We start from the raw sequence: 24,947 nt of genomic DNA, 5'->3' as shown, positions 1-24,947 counted from the left end.
GCCAATGTAAAACCTAAAAACTATAACCCTAATGTCCATGTATAAATAGTTATTTTTCTACTTGTGAGAGAGCAAAATGTTCTCAGTGGAGCCAAAACGAGAAGGCCATTATTTTTTAAGCTACATTATGGGTTTCTGTAACCTACTGCCACCATATCTATTCACAGTACACCCTGCTGTTAGTCCTGGAAACACTGGTGAGGAAGCTTAATTATCTGAGCACACCTTTGGGATACAACCTTCCTGTTTCTCCCACTAAAGTTCTCAGTCACTTCCTAAAATTGACCAATTTCCATGGGAACAAAGTACACCTCCAATGAGATCATATTATTCTATCTTAGCACTCTGTGATGGTGCCAAAGTACATCCCAGCACGAGACTGTTGTTGCTTGATTCTTGACAAATTGGCACACATGCACAAGTGCAACCACACACACACACACACACACACACACACACACACACACACACACACACACACACACACACACACACACACAGCCCCTAAAATACAGTACAGAGGAATAGATGAAAAATAATAGTGGCTAGTGACAGACTTGCACCTTGAAATGAAGGATTATATTTAATGGTTTTGTAGCAGTACTTGCAGAACGGGAAGTGTGAGGAGTCGTACTTTTTCTCCACACTAAAAAGCTCGTCCCCTTTATAGGGTCCAGACTTGCTTAGATAAATGTATGCTCTGAGGATTTGACATTCAGCACTGCCTGCTCTCAACAGGAAGCTGCGTTGCTAACGAAGTGGTAAATTCAGTGTTAATGAGTGGCTTCACTGTTACCACCTCCAAGGTAAACCTTCCCGGCTCCATATTCTCTCCATCTGTTCGGGTGTGAGGGGCTTTCGGAGGGAGAACAGACGCTCCACATTTAAAGCAAACTTCACTGAAAGCCCCGAACAGCAGGGTGGCAAAGCCATCAGAAGCCGATTTCGGCATTAAATTTACAGGCCTCATTAGTTGCCAGTTTCCAAACCAATCTGTTCTATACACCACAAACAGGGGTGAAATGCAACGCGTCTTTTAAAAATTCATTCACTTCTATTTACTCCATTTAATCAATGTTAAAAGGTTGACTTTGCCTTGCTGGGAGCTATTTACAAGGATTACCAGATTAAATAAAATGTGCACTCTGTGCATGGATCAATCTGACGTGATTAGCTCTGTTCTCCATTTACTCTTTCCAATCTCGCACTCACTTTCCTTTCATTTCCCACTTCTCCATTGCCTTTGAACGTGTTCAATAATGAATGCACAAACAAGGACAAATCAGAAGAGGGGCCCATTGTGATCCGTCTAAATTAACTGCAAAAGTAAAAGAGCGCTTAACACTTCCACGACACACATATGTCACTGTGCTTTCTCTCTCCGCCGCTCCCTGCTCTCTCTATCAGCACTTGCTCTAACACTTAAGTTACACCTCATCTTGAGGTTACTGCTGAAAAAATCTGAGGTGATAATTGCATATTATCATTACACATTATTCTGCAATCCTGGAAGATAAACTTTTTTTAGATATATTTATTAATCAGAGGGGAATAAGACCTACTAGCAGTGATCTACTTTGTGTTTTTAAACTTTTGTAATTTATACTTCCTACTAGTTCTTAAAAAAAAAAAAAAAAAAAACAGAGAAAACAAGGTAAAGACTAAAATAAACATTGAAAGGGCTCTATAAATACAAATTCCATTGCTGGGATGAAAAAGGGTCGCTATTAATATTGAAAATAACGATGACGCAGACTTTTTTAAAATTCTGAACTTGTACTGAAGCAATGCAATAGAATATGTGAGGGTGAAAGGGCAAACTAAACAAAAGTAATAACTCAATTATATTATTTGTATATATATATTAATATAAAAAAAATTATAAATTCATACATTTTCACAATTACATAATCTCATTGTTTTCACATTATTCTCTTATTATTTTCTCTGCAATTATTAACGTATTTAACAAGGTCATGGCCAAAGATAAATATTGCATTATAGCAAACATTATATTAAAATAAAAGTTGATATGGTTTCTCTTATTTAGGATTTTATACTATTTCAAAATAAATAAAACATTACCTTGTAACATTAAAACATTTAATCTGTGTAACTAGTGGTTTTATTTTCAATGTTCTAGTTCAGTGAAATGTATAGTACAATAAGAAACAAATCTAATTTATAGTACAATAGAGTTTAATCCCTAATGCAGCTATTGTGACCTCTAAGGAGAGACATAAAGCTGTTTCTTGTTTTTCAAATGGTATTTTTTCCCCCTCTACTCGTTTATGGTATGACAAGCCAAACCAAAGGTCAATATTAGTTCGGGATGTGATCAGCCATTCTGGGGCGAGGACTACCAAAGGATAAAGGTGATCAGTCAGAATGACTCTGTATTGATTGCAGTGACTGTTTCTACATCAGCAGGAGTGTAGCACTGTATATCTACATGCACTTGGACCACTTGTCAAGAATATTGTGTTCTCATCTAACCAGAATCATTTTAAATTGTGTAGCTACAATGTAGGTTTACCTAATAAACTGGCAGCGCTGTAATTTTTCTGCTCATCCCTACTGTAACATCCCAGGGGTGTATTCTTAAAAAAAAAAAAACACACACACTAGGGAGAAGTTTTGCTGCAGTTCTACAAGTTGCAAAATTAATCAAGGGAGGTTACTAAGCAACTTGCTGTCTCTCTCAGGTTTTTTTCCTCTCACAGAGAAGGCTGAAGGTGCACAGCCCAAAAAGTTCCCTTTTTGAACACTTTTCCAAATAAGAGCTCAGAAATAACTTGCCTTTATTACACTACTTGCACAGCACAGAGGTGCTTGCTTGGAACAACTTCTCTCAAAAAAAAAAAAAAAAAAAACGAAAAGAAAAGAAAAAATAATCACCCTCAAACAAACTAGTGCTCATCGAGAAGCAGAAGTCTGACAATTCGCACGTCCTAGACGGCACAAATGGTGAGAGGCTGCATTTTTCCCTGGGCAGCTGCTGAAAGCTACGCTGATGCAAAGCTGCAGCAATGTGAGCTCATCCAGATTAAAAATGGACCACCGAACCCGAAAAACGACAATAGAACATACCATGTCCTGATGATACAGTCTCTTCAAATTAAAAGAAATTCGACATCTATTGCTTCGTCCCAGAGCTCATCAACTATTCCCCAAAATAGAGGGAGAGTTAGTTAGTGAACAAGGTCAGGCTTGATATTAACTTTAGCACTGTGAAAAAAGGCAGCAAGGGTCTGATAAAAGGGGACAGGCAGCGAGTGACAGTTGGGTTAAGGCAGAAGCTGTGTTCGATAGCAGGTAGGGAACATCAAACGGCAAGTTCACAGGAAGCCCGTGCAACCTCGTCTTGAAGAAGGATTTTCTGTTGTGGTGAGTAGATTAGTGTCTGACGCGCTCTCATTTACCATCCAGTAGTGTTCGAGCAGGGATTAAACCATATCAACTTTGAAGCCTTAAACAATACCTTTCAAAATTAAAGGGATTAGGAGAGGGATGTCTGATGGGGATTTCCCAGGGCTTTGTTAGGTTTCAACTTCCATCTCTTTTTCTTAAAAAGAGTAAAAGAGAGAAAAGAGCACCATGTGACTCTTATATTGACCTGGATGCAAAGTCTTGTACAGATAGACTAAGGCACTTGGATATATATGCACATCTTTTGAGGTTGAACAAGATCCTCGTATCAAAATTAAAAACACATCCAAATGAAAATGCATCATTTGTTTAATCTGCTTCTCAGTGGTTGATTCATTTCTTTCAGTCTGAATTAAGGATTTGTTTATGTGTTCCATATAAAATGTTCACTCAAATTTATGAATACATTTTTAATTTAATCTGAATCATTACACATTTCAAATCTAATTAAAACCAAACTATAAATATATTCCCAACCACTAACAGGTGAAGTTGGTAAATGATTCAGTTTTCTATGAATTAACTTCAGTCATAATTTTATGTTTTATGTATGAAGTGACACCAAACTACGGAAGCAACTGATTCTAGCTTCAAGAAAGATGCTCAGCCATTTGATGTGCGTTGTCCAGTTTTATAGCTATCAGTGCCAGAAAAGCATAAACAAGTGAATTTGAGATATTGAAAAACCTGACAGCCGAAATAACCTCATTTGGGTTTAAAGAAGAAATTGTGTTATTTGTTTTGCTAAAAAAAAAATGTTGCTTTTAGTCTGTAAAAGCTGACACTGGTTGTTAGCACCTTGTCTTTGTTTAGGTCTCAAAATAAGAAGACTGCCATTTTCATTTATCCTGCTTTAAAAACTAGGAAAGTGCACAGGCTTGTGTGTGATTGAGGGCACACCTTCAGCCATCTGTCTCTGCTTGACTTCTGTGAGGAAAAAAGCCTTAACTTTGTCACCGTCACTTCGCTCAGACATGTGACTGATCGGATGAAAGCGATCCGGTGTCAGTGTCAACGCTCGACTCCAAAAACAGGATCGGGTCTGGCATGCAGCCACCAGCACGCTCGCATTTATAGAAATGTCAAGAGCCGTAAGTATTGGGACGGGGCCGCTCTTATTAGCTTTCATTAAAATGTAGCGTGAAGTGCTGGGCGAGATGTGAATGGCATAGGACAGGAGAAAGGAAGTTAATTTGAGGTGGAAAGAATCAAAAATAGCTTCAGACATTAAATGCAATACACACATTTCACATACTTTGTCAACATGTAAACTATTAAATACTCTGAGGTGACCTCCAGTTCAAATACATTTTTGTATTTCCCACAATGCACAGTCCTGATTTAAATATTAAAAAAATATATATTTTCAAACAAGGCCTCCTGATCAGCTCACCTCATTCAAACAGTTCCCTGAGGGTAGATAAGAGTGTCACTTTCTTATTATTTGCCTGCTGTTTGTCAATGGTGACCATTAAAGCTGAATGAAGAGGCGGAGCCACACACGAGCCGCCAATTAACACCCGAGCAGCCCTTGATCAGAGCAACCTGAAAGAAAAGAAAAAAAAAAGAAATATCAAAAGAGGGCAGTCAGAGGAGAGGAGTTTACAGCAGGGATACCACTGAGACACGCCTAGTGGAAAGATGGGAACGTTTTCCCAGGAGAGTCATGCCTGGCTGGAAACGAGAGGCTGGACGGGAAGCGACGGGAAGCTAATGAGTCTAATGGTAAATGTATACAATAAAGATTGGGAGAAGAGGCTTTTGACGTCCCAATTAATACAAGGTTAGCAGCAGGGGGGCGTGGGGATGATGTGGTGGAGTCATTAATCCTGCAAGGGAATAAGGGGAAATGTTAAAATGTTAATGATGCATCACAGCCAAGATCAAAATGTGACTGACCGTATCAAAAAAGATCAAAATGTCTCTTTTGACACGTGATAGACAATGCAATCTCTGTCTGCCTGTCTGTTTGTTTATCTGTCTGGAGTTTGCGCACTGTGTTCCTAAGTACAATGGATAGCATATGTAGATATCAATTCAGTAGGCACAACTAAGGTTATGATTTGTAATAAAATTTGTAATAATAATTGTAATAAAATTGTAATAAAAATTATAATGTGAATTCACACAATTTTGACTTAATAATTGAGGTAGGACTTTAAAGCCTTGCTTTTTTTTATTAAAATATTACTGTAGATAGATTGATAAGTCTGTTTATTCCTCCCAATGGAAATTCACCTATTACTGCAGGGAATAAAAGGGAGAATAAAAGCTAATAAAGCATGTATATAGAAGTACAAATTGTAGTTTATATTCTCATTTTCACTACAGTCAATCGGATTAATGTAGACTGGACATGAACTGCTGGATTGGAACTTTTTTAATGTTGCATCTGAATTTCAATGTATAAAATAAATAAATAAATAAATAAAACTATAAATTCTTAATTCTATGGCAAGCAAAGATTGTCAGTTTAAATGCCAGGATTCCTTATGAACAATCTCTGGGCTCTTTTTGTAAAACTTTAAACAAATTAAACTTTACCTTGACTTTAAACAAATCAGCTCTACATTTCCGTTCAATTCTTCCTTACTTACATGTTGCTGTGAATGGAATTAAAAAATGTAAATTCTTTCAGCACTTCATGCCCAGGACATTTGCCTTCCCTTCATTTTCACTCTTGACCAACAGATGGCCTCGCAATTACATTTCCCAGCACAAGTCAGTAAAACCTCAGTATGAGACACTGCGCCTATAAGATACATACACAAATTGAATGTTGTGAACAACAAAATCAGTGATGTTTGAATGAACAAAATATTGGGAGACTAAGTTCTATATTTTAAACCACAAAATCATTGTGTCTATTATGAAAATGAGATGACAAAGAACCTTCCTTTCCAAAATTTCATTCTAATAGATTCTATGTGTTACTAAATTAAAAAAACATACCACACTCAGCACTAGTATAATTCCACCCTTATTCTCCTCTATTATTATACTTCAAATTTTATACACCGAAATATAATAATTTTTCTCCATTCTATCTACCGGTATCTGATCCAAAATGGGTCAAATGGTTGGACATCACAAAGAGCCCTTGGCTTGTTCCCTGTTAAAACTGTTGCACATTTTATATGACAGACTGTGTGAAATGAGTGTGCTCAATAGCACATTGATCAGTGCAACTCAATTATTTGGCACTATTGTTACTGTAATTCCTAAGAGGCATCTGCTATTTGCTGTAGATTTTACTCAAACAGGCTTGTGAACCTTTTTAGATGATTAACAACAGCTATAGTTTATTGAAATAAAATTATATATTATGCAGTTACTATTTATTTAGTTTGGTAATTCTAAAAACTATGTAAAAAAAATAATATAATGGAAGCTACCCTACATCATATACTACGTAAATTTAGAATATTATCTGCTAATGTGTTTTGGAAAAAACATCCTCTCACCCAGCTGCTGATTGTTATAGTCAGGGAGGGAAATAATATCAGTGATCCAATTCTGCCCCCTAGTGATAAACCTAACAGGGACATTGCTCTGGTGGAGTTGTGCTGATTCTGTACATGTACAGGTTTGTAGAGGAGGTGTGAGCTTTTGTGTTTCATGTAATTCCCTTAATGAAGTGGTTAATTAAGGAAAGCTGCTCGTTCGCCTGTTCAGGTGTGGATAAGCGATTGCTACAGGGACATCGTGATGAACCGTATTCGCGCCTGCTACCTCAGGTGAGGAAACTCGTTACCCCATTAACCGTTAACATGACAGGGCTCGAGGAAAATACGATAAAATAAGAGCTTGGCAAGTGCAAGTTGAGCATGAGAGCTGCTGTTTTAGACAAGCGTACAGCACAGTTCCATTTCAGTCAAGTACTCATGACGTATATACATGAGTACACGCTTAAAGAAACAGCTCTTTGGTAACGGGTAACTGTAACACACGTTTCTTGATAGCTACGGGGTCTTTATTCCCCCCCTAACGCGAAGCAGGTCACAGATCATTGTCCAATTACACAAAGTCATTTTGTCAGGTTTGCACATGCAAACGGTGCAGGAATCCGATTCCTTTTTGACTTTTGTGGTGTGTGCCAGGAGGAGAAGATGAATGTTGCCATGACGAGGTTGCCAGGCAAGTGTGACTGACAGCTCTGATTTCATTTGACTGCTGATCACACCCAGTTATAGTATCACAGCAGTTCACACATCCTAGCTCGACTCAAAGTGTCACCGAACGTCTGCGACATTGCGCACACACACACACACACACGCACGCACACACACCTGACACCATATATACCCAGAGTGAGCTTTTGCTCAAAGTTACAATAGATCCTGCATTGCCATCTATTTTTATATGAAATATACAGTGTGCCATTAATTATATTATTATGGGTTATGAGGTAATGTGATGAGATACATGCGATACTTCATGCAATAACGTATAGTTTATGCAACACATCCAAGCGACAGCAATGCAATATCCATCATTTACCTGTTTAAATATAAGGCTATACTAAATTATGAGTCAAGAAATAATGGCACACATCCTCTTGGAATGCTATGGCTTTATGTATCAGGACATAACAAAAATCATCTGGTCCTTAGCAGGTAATTAGGTAAGGACACCACCACATGACATATTGCACAGTTTTATTTATTTAACAAAAATCAAATCCAAATTGGAGATTCCATGTGTGCAAAAGTATTTATGCCTTATGATTCAATAGCTTGTAGAAACACCTTCAGCAGTTTCTCACATCAGTGCTGAGGAATATTGGCTTGCTCGTCTTTACAACGCCGCTTCAGTTCATTGAGGTTTGTGGGCGTTTTTATACACAGCTCTCATAAGCTCCTGCCGCAGCATATCAATTGAGTTGAGGTCTGAACCTTGACTGGACTGTTGCAACACACTGATTCGTTCTTTTTTCAGCCATTTGCTGGTGTGCTTGGAATCCTTGTCCTGTTGCATGGCCCAATTTAGGCCAAACTTTAGCTGTCGGACAGATGGCTTCACATTTGACTCTAGAATACTTTGGTATACAAAAGGAGTTCATGACTGCACTCAAAAAAACTGCAAGTTACCTCATTCCTGTAGCTGCAAAACAATCCCACCTCCAACACCGTGCTTGATAGCTGATATAAGGTGTTTGTGCTGATACACTGTGTTTGGATTTCGCCAAATGTGGGGCTGTGCATTATGGCCAAACATTTTCTTATCACAAAGAACAATGTTCCAGAAGTTTATTCAGATAAAACTTTGCAAACCTTAGCAGAATTTCCTTTTTTTCCAACTTTCTCCTGCCAACTCTTTTAAACAAACAATACTTATTCTTTTTTTCTAATTGTACTCTCATGAACTCAGTTAAAGGTAATGCTTGTTTTTAATTTCTCTGAGCATTGCACAATCTGAACCTTGAGATGGGAGGATCTTCTTTGGCATCTTCAGGCAACGGTCTGGAATGTTTTGAGCTCATTTGAGAATAATCTTTATTCTTTTGTGAATAATCTATATATATATGTTTAGAACCCCTCTTAAATTGATATGCAGCAACAGTTACTTCTCTTAAGTGATTTCTGATGCCGTTTCTCCTTGGCATTGTGTTAACACACCTAAATCCAGCAAACAGCTAAAAATAATTTGACATGCCTATTGCCATTTTTTCTCCTCGAAAGTTGGATATTTGTTTGTGACTCAGTTCATCCTAGAGCAGATCAATGGGATTTAGGTTCAGTGACTGGGCAGGCCATTCCATGAAGCACTGTTTGCTCTCTAAACAATGTAAGGCTGAAACGATTCCTCGAGCTACTCGAGTAATTCAAATAACTGCGACTTTATTTTATGCAATTTCTATACCCCCTCTGTAGTGCCAGAAAGCTTTACACATTGAAAATGAAAGCGTCTACGATCAATAGAATCGCATGGTATTAAACTAAGCCTCCGATCCCTGAAGAGAACTCTGTGTAACAATCAGCTCTGGAGGAGATGGAACAAGACAGATGAAGCAGAGGAGCTTCGTTTATATACCAACAGCTTCAAACTTTAGGCCAAAACATTATTACCGGTGGATGCACCAGGAATGCTGGATGTTCACAAGAAATAAAGCCGCAATTTCAAGAAAAAGGATTGCATTTGATACTATTAAGTACCGAACCAAAAGCAAAAGCCCTGTCCTGAAAATTTCTGCTATGACTAAGTTTTCCGTTACCTCCCTAATCTATTTATATAAATACACACACACACACACACACACACACACACACACACACACACACACACACACACATATATATATATATATACATTGAGGAAAATAAGTATTTGAACACCCTGCTATTTTGCAAGTTCTCCCACTTAAAAATCATGGAGGGGTCTGAAATTGTCATCGTAGGTGCATGTCCACTGTGAGAGACATAATCTAAAAAAAAAAAAATCCAGAAATCACAATGTATGATTTTTTAACTATTTATTTGTATGATACAGCTGCAAATAAGTATTTAAACACCTGAGAAAGTCAATGTTAATATTTGGTACAGTAGCCTTTGTTTGCAATTACAGAGGTCAAACGTTTCCTGTAGTTTTTCACTAGGTTTGCACACACTGCAGGAGGGATTTTGGCCCACTACTCCACACAGATCTTCTCTAGATCAGTCAGGTTTCTGGTCATTTTCTGGTCAAAAATGGTCATTGGCAAACTTAAGACGTGCCTGGACATGTGCTGGTTTAAGCAGGGGAACGTTCCGTGCCATGCATGATTTCAAACCATGACTTCTTAGTGTATTACCAACAGTAACCTTGGAAACGGTGGTCCCAGCTCTTTTCAGGTCATTGACCAGCTCCTCCCGTGTAGTTCTGGGCTGATTTCTCACCTTCCTTAGGATCATTGAGACCCCACGAGGTGAGATCTTGCATGGAGCCCCAGTCCGAGGGAGATTGACAGTCATGTTTAGCTTCTTCCATTTTCTAATGATTGCTCCAACAGTGGACCTTTTTTCACCAAGCTGCTTGACAATTTCCCCATAGCTCTTTCCAGCCTTGTGGAGGTGTACAATTTTGTCTCTAGTGTCTTTGGACAGCTCTTTGGTCTTGGCTATGTTAGTAGTTGGATTCTTACTGATTGTATGGGGTGGACAGGTGTCTTTATGCAGCTAACGACCTCAAACAGGTGCATCTAATTTAGGATAATAAATGTAGTGGAGGTGGATATCTTAAAGGCAGACTAACAGGTCTTTGAGGGTCAGAATTCTAGCTGATAGACAGGTGTTCAAATACTTATTTGCAGCTGTATCATAAAAAAAATAGTTTAAAAATCATATATTGTGATTTCTGGATTTTTTTTTTTTAGATTATGTCTCTCACAGTGGACATGCACCTACGATGACAATTTCAGACCACTCCATGATTTCTAAGTGGGAGAACTTGCAAAATAGCAGGGTGTTCAAATACTTGTTTTCCTCACTGTATACACACACACACACACACACACACACACACACACACACACACACACATATATATATATATATATATATATATATATATATATATATATATATATATATATATATATATATATATATATTACACACATATACACACACACACACAGTGATCCCTGGAACTCATAGAGGTTACGTTCTAAGACCCCCCACGAGTTCTTAAAATCCGCTGATTTTGGATGCTCCCCCGCAGCCCCTATGGTAGCTTAGTGAATTTATCTAGACATGATGTCACTTTAATACAATAATGTGTAAAATGTTGTGAAATTTGTTAGTGAAAACATAGTTAAAAATGTTATTCCTAACGTTCCTGAACATTCGGTCCCGTTGCGGATTCCCGCGAAAAGATAATCCGCAACTTGCTGTTAGTTAGGTTCCAAATGAGAACCTGCTAATTTATGTAGGTAAGACATGTGAACGAGGCATCATGACATGCATCAAGAGTAAATCATAGACAGATGTGGCGGACAGAATCCGGTAATAAAAAATAAAACATTGTTCAGAATCAGGTAATAAATAAAACGGATATAAAACGTACCATTTGACAAACAGACCGATGCCGGCCGGCGGCCCGGGGGTTGGGGACCACTGCTCCAATCAACATCGGCATGAACAAATATAGATGCTTTACGCAAATGTAAGATGTTATTATTGAAACTGTACATAAAATACAGCATGAAGACAAAATATTCTTGTTAATGTTTTAAAGTACGTAAATCATCAGGACAAAAAATATAACTTTTGATATTTCCGCACAGGGCGGTTTTAATTGCTGAATGTGGGCATCATGGCGTGTTTTTGGTCTGGGGAATAAAGATACAAATCTCTGATCCATTACCACAGTAGATGGCAGTAATGCTCTACTTAACAAGGCGAACTGCCAAAAAAGAAGAAGAATCATAGCGGATTTTGGCGCGTGGTTTGAGACTTGGCGTATCAATAAAACAAATGTTTACTGATTTAAAAACAATTTCGCTGGGGTTTATTATTTTTTATATCTGAGTAAAGAAAGGATGTTGTGAATGAATGGGTGTTGAACTGAAAATGTTATATTTATTTATTTATATTTTTAATAAAAATTGAAAAACAGAAACATGCGCTGCATTAATCGCCTGTTAATGAATTTAAGTGCCTTTTAAATTAACTTGTGTTAACTTGTGTGACAGCCCTAATACACACACACTCACACACACACACACACACACACACACACACACACACACACACACACACACACACACACACACACACACACACACACACACACGGTATTATTTCTTTACTCATTAAATATAGCAGAATAATTAAACAGATAAATATAAAACAACATAGTTCTTACCAATAGTTTCCAAAACAGTGGCACCATCCAGACATGTGATTGCCAGCCTAGAGAAGAAAACACATATTAAATATGCATTCTTAAAACACAAAGCAAGTTCAGCAGGTCAGGGTGTGCAGCAAGATAAGACTTTTTAGACCAAAAAAAAAAAAAAAGGTACGCATCAAGTTCACTCTAACTTTTGTAACAAATACTATCATGCGTAGGAGGGAGAATGGATGGGTGTGAGGAATCCAGGGACCTGCATTTGCACAAATCACGGTCCACACCAGCCCAAACCTGCCCCTGAACAAAGCTCCTAAATATAATCACTACAGGTCATTGCATCATAAAAATGCCTTACCTTCCAACTATGACGCTCTTGCAAAAAAAAACTTCTCTAAAACCATAACCTGCTTTGAGGCTTTGCATGAGATAACATTAGCAAGTAAATTACATCAGACCCTTAAAAAATCTGGGTCTGCTCTTATAAGAGAAAACATCATAACTTCTTCATCCACACGCTACACTTTTCTGAAAACAACCCCTCACACCCTATACCCCAACAGACCTTACACTGTCAGTTCCTCTGTGTTCAGCTTCTAAAACATTACCTTATCTCTAACCCATAATAATCCTAATCCACCCACTCTTTGGCTCTCTGACATTGAACTCATTACCATTCCACATTCCATGACACGAGCACACTGGTAACATATTTATTCCTACTATTAGGTCTGGGAAATACATACACAGTCCTTTATTACAATATGTAATCTTGATGTCATACCTTGAAACAATATATCTCACTATATCTTTTTTTTTCTCAAAACTGTTCATTTCAGCGATCACTTTCATTTCTTTGCAAATTTACAGCATACATTTATGACAGAGTTCTGAAAATTCTTTGAACCACCAGTGAAAGCCACTTTTTCTATCTACCATTTACAAAATACAAATATTAAGACTAATAAAGAATATTCAAGTCAAATGATTAAAAAAATAGATAAAAAAATACCTCCTTTTTAGGTACAAGATCTTACATTTTTTTTGCTCGTTTTGATCTTTGTGACATAAATCAGTTAGCATTTTTTTTTTATTATTATTTTTGCAACATTGCTGATTATCGGCAACTTTCTATCGCCCTACAATATAAAGCACTATATCTCACAGACCTTCATCCTACTTTCAGATATTCTTGCACTAGACTTCTTATCATGCCACTCAAGGCCCTGCACAAATTCCACTATTAGTTCCTCCAACACTGGCCTCCTCCCACCTATTTTACTCTAAATCCCAACCTCTAAAACCCTAACCATTTTTTACAATTAGGTATTATCCTGCCTTCTATACCAGCCCTCATAATTCAATCCTTAACCACTAAATCTCAACCCACTTGCACTCTTGGGTCCTCCGACTCTCTCTCTCTCTCTCTCTCTCTCTCTCTCTCTCTCTCTCTCTCTCGAGTTAAACATGCTCCTGAGGTACCAGTGACCACTGTTCCTGCCCTTCTTCTCTCCTCGGATCTGCCAGCTTCGTCCCAGCCTGCCTCTGGATGGTGTTTTCTTCGATTGGAGGCCACTCTGTGCAGCTGGGGATGTTTCTTATCACTGGCCTGGTGATCCATGAAATTACAGAGTAACAGGAGCTTTGAGGATGAATTTGGACCGTACTTAATGTCAACAGTCTGCTACACTGACTCAGGACTACAGTTTGCATTTGATCGCTATCGCTGCACCCCTCAACATCGTTTAGCTGTAATAAATGGACATTAGGTGCAACCCAGATGAGGATGGGTTCCCTCTTGAGTCTGGGTCCTCTCAAGGTTTCTTCCCTATGCCATCTCGGGGAGTCTTTCCTTGCCACAGTTGCCACTGACTTGCTCATTAGGGACAAACTTACTCTTATAAAGAACATCTTATTCATTTTAATCACCAAATTAACTGTGTAAAGCTGCTTTGAGACAATGTCCATTGTTAAAAGTTTAAAGTAAAAACTGTAATCAAATTGGTCTCAATCTCTTTCACCTTGACCCTAATCTGTTGTGCGTAGTAGTTCCTTTATTCTGCATTTACTCATATAACTCATCTGCAATCCTCTGCTTTATAAGCTCTGACCAAAACATTGCTCTTCTTTCAATCCTATAGCACATTTAAGTGTTTGGTTTCACTGAGCTTATAAATCAGCATATCTCAAATTTAATCCACACTAACTACCCAAGATTTTAACTCTGTTCGGATCTGCATTTAACATTGCCCACTTGTGTTCCTGATCACCATAAGTGGATATTAATACAGAGTCGGATTTGTCCATATCATTAAGTTCAAGTATGCATCTATCTGTTCTGTAAACTGTGCTTACTTTTAACAAAAATAATTACAATCTAAATATGTCATTATCATAACATCATAGTTAAATCACATATATAAGATAATGCAAGTCTAAATGTGGCATGGAGCTGAGAATAAATATATGTCTATGTATGAATGTATCTTTTTTTTTTTTTTTTTTTTGAGTCTATAATAGAGTTATGAAGGGCTTCGTGTTCTGGATTTTGATGAAATTCCTCTGTGGCCGGGTTACAGTTCTGCTGGGTTGCTAATTCTGGCTCATGTAACTCCCCAGAATCTACATTTAGTGCACGTTAAGATTAGAATATGATGCGAGGTAAAACATTGAGTATTTGGATTGTAAAATTATAAAATTGGATTGAAGGTTTTCCACATATTTAGGCTGACAAAAATGTCTGAAAAGTATTGGCTGGCTTGATTGACTTGCATGACACAGAGAATATTTATATAGAACTTCCTCTCTTAACACAACATATCAACACAAACACCACCGGTCAAGCAAGGTAGTGGAGAGATGATGATGATAATGATGATTTGGGACTGTTTTGCAGCCAAAGAAGCTGGGACCTTGCAGTCATTGAGTTGACAATAAACTTTGTATACCGAAGTATTTTAGAGTCAAATGTGAAGTCATCTGTCCAACAGCTAAAACTTAGCCTCAACTGGGTCATGCAACAGGACAATGATCCCAAGCACACCAGCAAATCTACAACAGAAGGCTGCTCAATTGTACCTTCAAATATTCTATTAAAATGTTGCCAAACCTTTTGAACCTCTTTAGGAGCACTGTAAAATCCATTATAGCAAGTGGCACATCCCACACACTACAAAGATCAGTCCAAACTGAGTGCTCAGGAAAACAAAGGCAATTATCACAGACGTGTCCAAGAGTTCAGTTACACCAGTGAAATGGTTACAGAGCTGTTCGGCTACAACAGAAGAATCTGTGCACTTAACAATATCAACTCATCACAAATCCAAGCTTTAGCATGGCCAAAAAGAAGGGACTTCTAAGGAAGCCCATGTTAGAATATCTGTGCTTTTGGAATAAAAAGTGGAGAGAAAAGTAAAGCCATTTGGTTTAAAGCCAAAGCATAATGAAATGTAAAGCATAATAAACCACATACAGTACAGGGAACATCATTCTGTAGACAAGCAGTGGTAGTAAAATGCTCTAGGGTTACTTTTCTGGTAAGAAACTGGTAAGTTTCACAAGCAGTGTGGATGGAGTCAAATATAAGCAAATTGCTAAGGAGAACCTGTTTTAGACAGCCAGACATCTGCAAAAATATAGAGTATGTTGCAACAGGTCATTCAAAACACTGGGCACACACACAAAAAAAAAAAAAAGAACTTTGGGGGAGAAAGAAAAGGTTTCTGTTCTGAGATGCATGAGTCAAAGCCCAACTGAAAATAGGAAAAAGTTAGAGAAACTGTGCATTGAGGAATTGAAGAAACTGGCAGAATTTGCAACGTTCACATTCACATATCAGAGACAACTGAAATCTGTACTTGTTGCCAAAAGGCAATTCACACTCAGAGGGTGAACTCATATCAAATAAGCAATTTTTGAAAGTGTAAAATCTATTAAGACAATTATTTATAGAACTAATTCCCCGTTTATAAAATAAAAAAAAAACGTGATAAACGGACGCCACCCAAAAAATGCTATTTTATGTATACAGTACTGTATTAACATTTTACTTCATTTTATAATTAATAATTATATTTTTAATCATATATTTCAATATTTCAACATAAAATGCCATAAAAACAATTCCCAATAAGTTTTTTTGGTCTACGTGCTATCCGCGAGAGACCAGGAAAATCAGCGAAACTAATTAGTTATGTGGCAAATGCAATTCCGCGATAAACCGCAGCACGAGATTCAAACCGCGGTAAAGCGGGCGGATTACTATACTTCATTTTTTATTTCTGTAAAGATTAATTTCAAATATTGCAGCAATAATAATTTCATGCTAACATAATATGCTTATATTAGATTATTCCTCTTGCTGTATTCTAGAATTATTTAAAGAGAGGAGCTTTTTGGTGGCACTGTACAACACGTAATAATCAAAATAATAAATTTCCCAGGTAAAATAAAAGCTGATGGAATAAGTAAAAACAATTCAGTATTAAATCAGTATTGAATTTGCAATACTGAATCGTGTTAAAGCTTGCTTCAGAAAGAAATCGTTATTACTATAATGCTCATAATTTTTTTCGTGAATCTCGACGTATGATCAATGATCTGAATTATTTTCATTAGAGAAACACGCTCCAGACCCAAAATTGAGTATTAACACGGTTGTATTCCCATGTATTGCATATCGAAACCTAAATATGCACAAAGTGTCACAGGTGAGTGCTGGATTTTGAGCTCCTTATGTACAATATAAGGAACTTTTTCACACTTAATGCAGTGTTTAAAAAGTTTATCCAAAAATAAATAAATACAATCAGCCAATACCAGCCGCACCTTCTTAAGCTTCGTACTCAAGCAATAAAGTTCATGTGCATGAAATATAAAACATCAAATATCAGAGTCTGATTTTCAACATCTATTTCCTGATATTTACATCTACTCTAAAGTGGCTGTTATAAGTTTTTAAACCTATTCTTTAATGGTTATGCAACAAACTAGGTATAAGATAAAAACACACAAAATTGACCAGTGAATGACTGGAAAAATGTTTGGTGGGCAAATGAGTCAAGATTTGACTTTCGGATCTAACAGAATGTGTGACAGAATGGAATACTGAACTAAAATAGCTACCATTCCATACTTCAGTTCCATGCAATTCTGACTGGTCTGCAGCTTATTGAAACCAACTTCACCAAACAATAGACAATCACCTGAAGCATAGATCCAAGCTCTGTAAGCATTATTTAGAGAGCAAACAGTCGGCTAGCGTGTTATCTATCGTGGAATGGCCTGTCCAGTCACCTGACAGAAATCCAATTGAACTGTTCTGGGATGAAGTAGACCACAAGGTCAGAAAAAAAAATAAAAGATCTAACTAGTGAAAAAACAACTTCAAGGAAAGGCAAAGTATTTCACCTGCATGTTTGGAGAAACTAACTGTTTACTCCTAAGGGATGTTTGATAATGATAATGATAAAGAGTAACATCTGTACATTAATATGTTTGTTAGGTAAAAGTAAATCTTTAAACCGTTAAATTACCCAGTTTGTTGCATATAAACAAAAGGAACTTTCATGTGTCTAAAAAACAACAAAAGTGTTTGTGTTTACAAACTTTTGAAAGGCACTCTTTATTTGTTAAACTTAGAAAATGGCACTTTTGGTAGAAGACCACCTGTTTATTTTAGGTGAGTATTAGAACAGATAAACAAACAATACTAAATCTTTGGTGGCATATTCCTTACTTGTAAAAAATGCACCAAGCTGGTGACCAACTAAAATCACCAAACTGCTTTTCCCTTCTTTTCTGACACTGTACCACAGCTTCTTTACATACACGAATATTATATAAAATATATATATATATATATATATATATATATATATATATATATATATATATATATATATATATATATATTATTTTTTATTTTTATTTTTTTCCCCTCACGAAAACCTGCCCCTTTTACTTTTTTATGATGGTAATATGGGAAGTTTATAGCCTCCAGTTTAGCTATAATTAAAAGTTCTCCTTTCTCCATTTTTGAGTCCTCCAACAGTAGAAGACTATCAAATTACTGCCGTGTCATGCAAAAACAGGAATCTGAAATTACAATAGACACATTTATGCCAAAAACGGGATTTATATATATATATATATATATATATATATATATATAATTTGCAAGTATGAGTATATTGTTCCTAATTCTCATTAATGATGTGTAATTAATGAACAAGCAAAAAATAAGAAAATGTTCTGAAAAAACCCTTAAATTTAAAAAGTAAAATATCATTTATAAATGCACTGTTAAAGTTCAACTGTCTTTCTGCATGAACACTCTCTCTCTCTCTCTCTCTCTCTCTCTCTCTCTCTTTATTTTAAGAAAATTATAACCAAAGTAGATCGCTATATTCTCTGTGCATTTTGACAACAGCACAAAACTATACATGAGGTGAGCAAATAATTAGGAGAGGGTTAAAACAAAAGTTGAAATAAATAAAAAAGATTTGGAAGCACAAAGGAGAAAAGAAAACACTGGGCTAATTTGTCTTTCACCTACAACTGACCACAGACATTGACAGAAATGAAGCAGGAGAGAAAGTAATCATGCTTTTAACTGATTCTTGGGAACAAAAATGTGCCTCACACCATGTGGGCTGCATGAAGTGCAGTCAGGTCACTGCAGGCCTAAAGCAGTCCTTGCATCGTTTTTATTCAGAGTTCAGCACAGTTTACGACATTAAGTGAAGAGGTGAAACGGGTTAGAACTGGAAAATCACCAATACAGGATGAGCACTGGGTAAACAAGCACTAATGAATTCTTAACTTTGCTTCTCTGACAGCTTACAACAGTCATCTCTTTTAAGTAGACAAGTATTTTCTCAGACTGCCTTTACAAGACTGTTTTACCTCATGACATTTGCTTTGTTGAAACCTATTTTTTGCCTTTATTTGGTAGGCAAGTTAGATTTATGATAGTGTGATTATTAATTTTTTTATGTGCTTTATTTTGACATGGTGTAAAGAGGTCACATTGTGTGCTCCCCTAATAAATATAGTTTTAACACTGATGCTTTACAGTAAACACTTTAACCATTTAAAAAAAAATCCCATATCCAATAATTTTTTTTTTTTGCGTAATCAGTGATTAGTGTCTCACTTCCTGTATTTTCTGCCAGTGATTGTTGATGATCAGTCTAGGAAGAGTTATAAGGCTGTATCTCCAAACAATTTAAAGTGAAACATTCTACAGAGAAAAGGATTATTGTAAAAAATAAATAAATAAATAAATAAATAAAAAGGGGGGAAAACCTTCTAAACAGTTGCCAGTATTCTCTGGAGTGAGCGTCCCCACAATTTCACTCCAAGGTCAGAATGTTCAAATGTAATGCTGTAGCTATCGATTCTTTTAGCAATTGAATATTCTACCAAATTATTCCATCGAAGTACATTTTATGGCATAAAAGAATATCCGTGAAAACTAAACCCATTTAGCGCATTTAATTGGCATATTACATCAAAATGCCAACACAAATGTATAAATAAAAAAAAATGTTAAATAAAAGTCCAACTTTCTTTCCGGCTATTGTGACTTTATTGCTCATAAACCTCCAACATCTCTGGTGCATCCACTGGTAATAATGTTGTGGGCCTGAAGTTTTGAGCTGTTGGTGTATGAACGAGGCTCCTCTGCTTTATCTGTCTTGTTACTGCTGAATTAAGCACAAACACTCTGCAATGTTATCCTTCAGACTTGTAAGACAATATTGTAGCTGTTTGGTCATTGAGCACAGAGTCATTTCTATTAAAATCCAAACACACTATCACCACCTCATACCAAATGTCAAACATAGTCCATCTGCTTAGCAGCTAAGACTAAATAATGGAAAAAAATGAACATGTCCGGCTGCCCAAGTCAATAAAATAACCACAACCCATTTGAGATGATGTGGTAGGACTGTATAAAAAGATATGCATAAATGCATATGATTTTTGAGATGGCAACGATATTTTCTAATGCAAGTGGACTTGTTCGGGCAAAACTTGTTCAGCTATAATTTGAGCGACATTAAAGAGTTCAAGTTGATTCGCCCTCAGAATTCTCCAAAACACAATATAATCAAGCATCTGTGAAATGTGCTGGACAAACAAGTTTGATCTGTGAAGGCCCCACCTCACAACTTACAGGACTTAAAGGATTTGTTGCTAACATCTTGGTGCCAGATACCACAGCACAGTTTCAGAGGTCCTGTGGAGTCCATGCCTCAGCAGGTCTATTTGAGAACTGGTTTATCTGGACAAGGAGGAGCTTTACAGTGAAAGGCAGACGGCATTAATGTTACGGCTGATTTGTGTACACGCACTGAATATCCAGTTTACTTGTTTAAATCTTGTTCAAAAGTTATATTTGTAATTATAAGTGTTCTTATAGCCTGTTAATCTGGTCACTGGAAATGTTAGTACATTATTGTTCACATTTGAATAATGATACTAATATTTTATAAACGTCATACAGTGGGGCAAAAAAGTATATAGTCAGCCACCAATTGTGCAAGTTCTCCCACTTAAAAAGATGAGAGAGGCCTGTAATTTTCATCATAGGTACAACTATGAGAGACAAAATGAGAAAAAAAAAATTTCCAAAAATCCCATTGTCTGAATTTTAAATAATTTATTTGTAAATTATGGTGCCAAATAAGTATTTGGTCAATAACAAAAGTTATTATAAGACACAAGACTGAGGTGGTCTGTGGATTTTCGTTCACATCTTTACTGAAAGCGTAAAAAGTCTTATTTGTGCATTCAAACGTATTACCTCTTCACTCCAGGCTCATTTGTATACACTTAGGGAAGACCAAAGACCTGGTCTTTCTATTTTGAAACTAACATCTGTTTACAGAATGTGAAAAACTTTACTTTTCAAAAGTTTGGAAACACCTATTGTCTAAGTGTTTTTAAGACAAATGAATGTTCCATTTGTTTATATGTAACAAACTAGCTAAAAGCCAAAAACACAATGACAAAGAAAGTTCTGTGGAAAGATTAGTCAAAAGGTGGACTAAGATGGAGAACAGGAGAGATGATGTTAGCAGACTCCCTGGCACTCACAGTCAAACATTGAGCTGTAAGCTTAATGGGGTTGTTTTGGACCAGGGAAGATTCAAGACTTATTCTGTAAGAATGAATTACTAAACCAACATGGCTACCATTTTATACTTCAACACCATACAATTCCATCTGGACTACGGTTAATTAGAAGCAACTTCACCATACAACAAGACAATGACCTGAAGCATACGTCCAAGCTCTGCATTACTTAGAGAGCAAACAGTCGGCTGGAGTGTTATCCATCATGGAATGGCCTGTCCAGTCACCTGACGTAAATCCAACTGAACTGCTCTGTGATGAACTGGATCACAAGGTGAGAAAGAAATATACAACAAGCATATGCATTCGTGATAAGAAAGGATTTTCCAATGAAACTTAAGTTGCAGATCTGTATGTTTGTTTAGTAAATTAATTGGATTCAAAAAAGGAACATGCAGAGGTCTTTGTAAAAAATAAAAGACTAGGTGTTTCCAAAAAGTTGACAGGGACTGTATATATAAATCTCTTCGTCCATAATGTATTTTATTTGGGCTTTTGAATTCAAATGCCAGTTGTTTCAAGCACTTAATCCATAGGGATTTGACTATCATACTCATTTCTTTCATTTTTGCTTTGCCAAATGCATTATTATATACAAAATGTGTTTTTAATATGTTCAACAAAAGATTTGCCTTCAGGTGAGTACTGAGCTACTACATAGTCCTGTGTAGGTTTGCAAAAAGATCAGCTTACAGAAGTTTTGCACGACACATCAGACCCTAAAATCTTAGACATGTTGCAGAGTTTGAAGTTTGACATCATGATCCAAAATCTTCAGGCATTTTTATATTGACTGACAGCATTCTGACACCATCAGCATTGCATGTGTATAATATGGTATGTTCCCAGAAGGAAAACACTGAAAGTCTGCATGAAAGTTTTATTAATGGCAACAATCGTGGCGAATATGCCACACTCCAGCATGGCTGATCCAGATCAGTATTGAATATTAGGATTAGAAACTAGATTTTGTATGTGTGTGTGTCTAAAACAGGGAAAACTTGATAAGCATATCTGCATGATGGTATATTGTGCCTATTTGAGAACTCCAATTGCTTTAGCAAGTCTGATTAAAGTGTGGTGACACTGAAAGATTACACCATGCTGTGTACTTGTACATTAGGTTAAGCATAAAGATTCACTCATTCACACACACACACACACACACACACACACACACACACACACACACACACACACACACACACACACACACACACATTGACCTGGCCATTTTCTGCATTTCCACCACAACAGTGTCTTTGAGCTTTCATCCCAAGGACTCGAAACCCAAAGGACACCACCGCGCTGTCGGCGGTGGTTACAGCTTAAATATCAAATGGATAATGGCGGACGCTCGTAACCGAGAACCAGACCTACCTTTCCGACGCTGAAAATTCATAGGCGACGACAAGCTCGCCATGACACTCGGTTAAGCGCTGGATATTCGCCTGCCATCCATCACCCTGTCGCCATTTTGCCTTTAAATTCCGCAGGTTGAACTACAAACTCCGAGAGGGGTGTCCAGGAAAATCACGACGTCTCCCTACTGCGACCCGGCCGCTTTCAACCTCTTTCCACTAACACAATGAGGAAGGATCGTTTGTATTTATGCAACTTTTATCATTTGCCTGCAAAATGCTGACCCATTTAACAGTCTCGGTGTTTAGCTCTGAAACTGATCCCCTCCCAGGAATATGGATTATTCCCCCCCAAAAAAAGGATAAGGTTAATACATTCCTGAGCGAACTTGCGGCTGAGTTATTACAGGGTACCTACAGAGAAGTGTGAAACACATGCTAAACACACATTACTATTTAATGACTGAGTTTAAAATATAAAATATTTAAGAATTTCTTTCGAAGTTTTCTTAAATATTCTGGTTGTATTACTGTAAAAGAATTGCCCTCTTGCACCCTGTACCTTCTGCTGCCCTCTGGCATGTAATGTGTATTTATTGTACACCACGCTGACATTACACTGGATTAACTGACTGATTTTCATATATAATAATTATTATTATTATATTCTATTTAATGTTATTTCTAAGAAAATGCAAAAAATCTTAAAGGAAAAAAAAACTAGTGTCAAACAAAAGCTCGTGACAAACCGGGGGCCCTGAAGCAGTGACGTGGCAACACCTCCCACTGCACTTTGTCCCTCATATCAAAATTCCTGTATCACAAACATTCTTTAATTCACATAAAAAATTTAAAAAAAGACACGATTATTAAGAGATCGGGAGAACATATTTTATAATCTGATTTTCCTGAATTGTTGTGCATTACCCTGAAAATTTACAATACATTTTCAGGGTAATGCACAACAATTTTATATACAATATTATATAAAAATGTTATATAAAATAATATATATATACCTTCAAAGTGTAGATCATCCCGAACCATCTAGAGACGTACCAGTGCAATATAGAAACTCCCATTTTTGGACATTGGACTTCTTTGAACAGTTCTGGCATGGATCTATGATGGACTCAGATGTTGAGCTATTTTATGAGTTGCTCAGTAGCTCCTGGTTCCACAATGTCAAATGACTGTATAAGACTGTAAAAAGGACATTACTCATAATCACACACTCTGATGCTCATGGTAGTTCTCACTTTCCAGTGTTTTGAATTGTTTTTTAACACCTATAATCACACTCTTGATATGACTCAAATGAGGACAAGTTCCACCTTTGAATTTGGTTCCTCTAAAGGTTTCTGTCTTATACCACCTAATGGAGTTTTTCCTTGCCACAGTCGCCCCAGACTTGCATAAGCAAGTCTGGGATTAATACAAGTCTGGGATTAATACACATTTTTGTGTCCAGATTGTCAAATTGGAAGTATTAGAAAAACGTCATGTTGTTATTGTATATTCCTAGAAATCAATTATCATCCCACCGTGACTTTGTGCACAAAATAAGTCAGACTACCAGATGACTAAGAGCAGCATTGGTCAAGCAGGTGAGATTGAGTGAATATATGCACTTTAAAAGGAAGTAAAGGAGTCTAATATTAATAGGAAAAATAATTCAGGACTGCTGAGGTTTTAGCTACCAATTTACTGTATTGTTACCCAACAAGTAAAGTACCTATTTGTCCTGTAGTCAGTAAACATAGGTAAAATAGTGAATACTAAATATTCCATGTTGGAATACTAAACCAACATAGATACCATTTCATGATTCAAGGCTATGCAATACTTACTAAGCATACGTCCAAGCGCTGTAAGCACTATTTAGAGAGCAAACAGTCAGCCGGAGTGTTATCTATCATGGAATGGCCTGCCCGGATCTCAATTTTATTGAACTGCTCTGGGAGGAACTGGATCACAAGGTCAGAATATCCAACTAGTAAAGAATACTTTTGGCTAGTTTTACAAAAGGCATAGCCAAGAATTTCAGCTGAATGTTTGGAGGAACTAAAGGGTGTATAAAGTTATGATTAATTTATTTAATTATAGGCACTCTTGCATCTTTTCCCAAGCTTCATACTACCATATTTAACAGTTCACAATCGGTGCTATTAATATTTAGTTTGT

General features: G+C 36.8%; 1 protein-coding gene across 3 annotated transcripts in view; it reads right to left on the bottom strand.

Moving 5' to 3' along the window:
• The window catches only part of znf644b (zinc finger protein 644b), a 37,846-nt gene extending 14,494 nt beyond the window's left edge, over positions 1–23,352 (bottom strand). For 2 of the 3 annotated variants that reach the window (XM_046854888.1, XM_046854903.1), the window contains exons 1-3: positions 22,783–23,352; positions 12,274–12,320; positions 4,823–4,974 (exon numbers count right to left, since the gene is read on the bottom strand). The gene's annotated coding sequence lies outside the window, so the exon portion shown is untranslated. Of the gene's footprint in view, positions 1–4,822; positions 4,975–11,472; positions 11,560–12,273; positions 12,321–22,782 lie in introns of all 3 variants that reach the window. The other variant, XM_046854895.1, reaches the window with a different exon arrangement.
• Positions 23,353–24,947: the final 1,595 nt, after the last annotated feature.

The sequence above is a fragment of the Silurus meridionalis genome, chromosome 1, assembly GCF_014805685.1.
Source record: "Silurus meridionalis isolate SWU-2019-XX chromosome 1, ASM1480568v1, whole genome shotgun sequence".
NCBI lineage: Eukaryota > Metazoa > Chordata > Actinopteri > Siluriformes > Siluridae > Silurus > Silurus meridionalis.
Note: the sequence above shows the minus strand (reverse complement) of the source record. Positions and strands in the feature narration are given on the sequence as shown.